This window comes from Halyomorpha halys, unplaced genomic scaffold, assembly GCF_000696795.3.
Source record: "Halyomorpha halys isolate HHAL.00 unplaced genomic scaffold, Hhal_1.1 Scaffold406.1, whole genome shotgun sequence".
Taxonomy (NCBI): Eukaryota; Metazoa; Arthropoda; class Insecta; order Hemiptera; family Pentatomidae; genus Halyomorpha; species Halyomorpha halys.
Window position 1 is genome coordinate 482,557 of NW_027114496.1, and position 4,475 is coordinate 487,031.

The window sequence follows — 4,475 nt, forward strand, 5'->3', positions numbered from 1 at the left end:
GTTACATTTTATACAATGAGCAATCATAATAATTAATTATAAGAAGATTTAATCAATACTCAATTTGTTTGCTTATCGTAACTATTATTATTATTATATAGTTAATTGAGCTATTCTTATACATTATTGAGGAGATGTGTGGTAGAGGATGGGGCTGACTGCACTGCCCTCAGGGGTGCACCTTGATTGATCGTTCGAGGCTAAACATTAATTACCGCTACAGTCACTATTGTATTGATAGAGCTGACAATATCAGCGTAAGGAGTTACTCTTAATTAAACATGATAACCAATCATAAATAGATTAAAAACAAGAGTACCAAAACTTTGCATTTTCAAAATTGCATTGCAAAATCTTTCAAAGATCTAGACAATTTCCTTTAATTCCTAGTCAAGAGAAAATATAATAATTAAAATAGAAATAGTACATGAAGCCAATACATAAAATCCAGCCTGACCCAGTTGCTTGGGCTCTAATATACTTTAACAGGCTAAAAGTCTAAAATCAGAACGGGTAGTATAATATATGATCTTATACTACTTGGCCGAATTATTACATTATAGAACTCAATCAACGCATAAATTTAATTCATCAGTAATTAATTCAGTTAATATTTATTTAAAAAAAATAATAATAATAATATTAAATTTGTTTGACATTTAAAAATTATAAATAATTCAACGTAGAGCTGCTCGTTAGTTTAGGATTTTAGCTTTGTTTTAGATCGAGTCCTTACCTATTCCTCGCTGTTGAAGTTAATTCGACTCTGAAAAAAAGTGAAATCCGGAATAAAAGGAATCCTATACTATTTTACACTAAGATTAAACTGTAAGTTACAGGAAATACCAAATATGGTTTTTGACTAAGTTGAGTTATGGTATAAGTGAGTTATTTTAGGATAAAATAAAAAGCCATAATAATTCTAGATTTAGTAACTAAAATATTATAAGAATTTAATCACTATAAAAGGACTGCTACCTATAAAACTCAAACTCAAAATAAATAAACCAGAAGTGTTGATAATCAAAATTAATGGCTATATATTAATGACTATGATTTGATTTAAATGATCGTATAAGAAAAAATGTAAACCGCAAAACTATGATTAGTTTTGGATAGAATGTTGCAACAACACTAAGTTTTAAATATAATAAAACAATTAAGTAAAAAAAAAATTAAGGATAACCTTAGACAGACTTAGACTCTTCATTTTAAAAATAAACATGACAAGTACAGTCATGATTTTTGGGAAGTGGTTTGATATATAAAATCTATATAAAAATCATACTTTGGAAAAGAAAATTTATTCAATTAATTTGTTTTTTTAATTCTCGTGAATCAACCAATCAACGACTGGTTCTTTTTCTTATTCTGTTTTTTTGTAGAAATTAATTATCACCTCTGATAAATGAAAGGATGTTAAAATTGACGTTTCTTAAGAACAGTTCTTTACTTTCATTTTTCAATTACGATAAAAGGAAGATTATTATTTTTTTTTTAATATAAACACAGAGTAACCGAACACCTTCGTCTGAGGTTCTGGCAAAACAGAACGATACAAATACCCGTCTAATTCCATGAATTGTAAATAAAGCATTACTATTATTTAGAAAATAAGAAAATCTGAGAAAAAATATTTCATTGTAGTAGGGTGAAATCCCTCGCTATTCCAGTTATGTCTGACAAAATTATTTAAGGAATTGCTCCTAATTATTTATCATTACTAGAATGGCTTTAGTGCTTTTTAGAGCTGTAGGTGAGAACACCTGTGTCTATATTTTATTTTGTTAAAAGAGAATTTAATACAAAAGTAATTTCTATAAAACTATACATCTTTATGTATGTATACTTTAAATATATATATATAAACTGTTTATACAACGAGTTGTTTAAATTATCTCCAATTAAAAAAACGTATTTTGTAATTGTACAGATATTTGCATAAACATACAAGATGTTTAGGAGTAGCTCGAAATAATCTATAGCCATTTCTTTAGGGATTGAGAGGGCTGGTACTTCCTTATTTCCAAATTGATCCTACCAGATTCCGTCCATTATTTTCGTTTATTAACAAAAACGTATTTCGAAAACAGTTAGGCCAATTTATCCCAAATTTAGATGAAATTTATGCCATAGTATAGAAAGGTAATAGTCAGTCTACTACTTATACATAAGCATGCACTTGCTCGTCCAGGACAGGACGCGGCTATTCTGACACCTCCAGAAATAAGTCTTTCATTGAACAATGAAATATCATGTAGTTGACAATCCATGTGGAATGAAAGTCCACCAAGCAAATAGAAAACTATTAAAAAAACAATTATGCAATGGACCATGTCAAATGGTTCCCCTCGCAGGGAGAAGGTTGCATTAAATAGATTGAGAATAGGACATACAAATATAATTCATTCATATCTGATAAATGAGCAGCCACCTCTAAAATGTCAATATTGTAATAGCACACTACATCATCCAGCCACATCTTTCTGGAATGCCATTTCTATACAACGGATATAAGTAAATTAGAAGTTGGACCAGGAGTATCAGTCGTTATAAATGAGAAAAAAAAACATAAAATCGATATTAATTTTTTTCAACACCAATTACTCTAATATACAAGATTTAAAGGAATATTATTGCCTTTTTGATTTATTTCAATCGCATACAAATTTCATTTATTCTGGTAAAATAGCCCAATTGTCATTGTCTTGAGGATCTAGATTGTTTCATGAGACAATAGCTATACCTTTCATCTCCTGAGAACAATCTTCTCTCTTGGCCATCTTCCAGAAACTGGATATCTACCTCTGATAATGTTATGATAATTTTTTTTTTGTAGTTAGTATTCATGATATTTTCATTTCGTTTTTGCCCGCACTTGGCCGAGTTAAAAGTTTTTATCTGATGCATATTATTATTACTCTAAAGGGAGGGAATATTTAATTTCCCACTTAAACACATTCGGAACTTTTGTGAGTTTTGTTTGTTTGTGAGTTTATCTCCTGTATAGGTCATTACATTTGATGAATAAATGAATCAAAATTAACAAATGGTTATGTTTCTATAATAAATAGAATACAGTTGATAAATAATTGTGTAATAACTCAATATAATCACACATAATATAAATATTAGAAAACAAGTCTGCATAGTAAATGTGTGTGTATAGCTTCCTTACTGTTTTCTTATATTCTTTTCTGGAAATTATTCTTTTTCGTTATTTTGCATAAGTAGTTAATGTTCATTGGGCTTAGAAGACATTTAACATGTTTATATATTTAATTTCCCTAGATGTTTGGATTTATACCTTTGATATTTCAATTCTTATTCTAATTATGATTATTTTATTCAAAATTCTCAACTTTTTAAATTTGAGATAGTTAATTATTTTAATGTGTTTATTATTAAAATGATTACATTACATGTTAGTGGCTTAATTTAGATACACCAATTTTCCTAGCGCGTTTTCAATATTACAATTTATTTTTTAAACAGGTGGCATGCGTTAAGTTTTTGAAATAAGATCTGAAAAAATCATATCTTTTTCACTTATGTTTTTTTTTTTTGCATATGATTATTGGAAAAATATGTATAGAAAAGAGTTAGTCCGCAAAATTCTAATATAGATCAAGGGTCAATAAAACTCAGTTCAAGCTTTGTATTTTGAAAAAGGAAAGGACAATACGCTGATTGAGAAAATAGATGTTAAATAGTTTTGGAAAAAAATAATAAAGAAACATTAGAGAATAATAAAAGAACAAAATATTGCTAATCCTACCATTTCTTTTCTTAACAGAGCTGAATTTTACTAGACGAGCTGGGTTTAAATGGCTGTGAGGCATTATTAAAACAGTTGGAAACCATAAATTTATATACGTCACTCATAAATTTGAAAAACACGTCAAATGATCCATGTAGAAAAAGTGTGTCTTGGCTCAAGAACTCTGTTTAATGAATTGAGCATCCAACATCTGTTACAAATTATAAATATGCAAATGATTTGAACATTATTTTCGCCCCACCCTGGACTACACAATTTCCTATTATTTTTAAAGAATGAGGGTATCTTTTATCTTTGTTATAGAATAAATAATTCAACTATATATTTTCACACTTGTTCTTAGAGGTGTATTCGCTTAGATGTAGCATCGGTGGTTCAGTGGTAGAATGCTCGCCTGCCACGCGGGCGGCCCGGGTTCGATTCCCGGCCGATGCAAGTTTTTTTTTTCAATTTTATTCTCGAAAATAAAAACATAATGCCATTAAAAACTTCTTTGTTTTTAATTCTTGAGATTTAGTAACCGTTGACGTTACTTCACCTTTAAAATTTAATTTTAAATAGTTTTTTAATCCATTAAATTTTTTTTTTAGTTCTAAGATCGCAAATGAGACTTTACAAATGGTTTGAACATCATTTTGGGCCCTTTTCATCAGAATTCATATATAATAATAAAGTGAAGGGCTACAACCCATCA

At 28.7% G+C, this 4,475-nt stretch overlaps 1 non-coding gene across 1 annotated transcript; it reads left to right on the forward strand.

Moving 5' to 3' along the window:
* The first annotated feature begins 4,145 nt into the window (after positions 1-4,145).
* Positions 4,146-4,216, forward strand: TRNAG-GCC (transfer RNA glycine (anticodon GCC)). The gene has a single exon. It is a non-coding gene; the product is annotated as a tRNA-Gly (tRNA).
* The last annotated feature ends 259 nt before the right edge of the window (positions 4,217-4,475 follow it).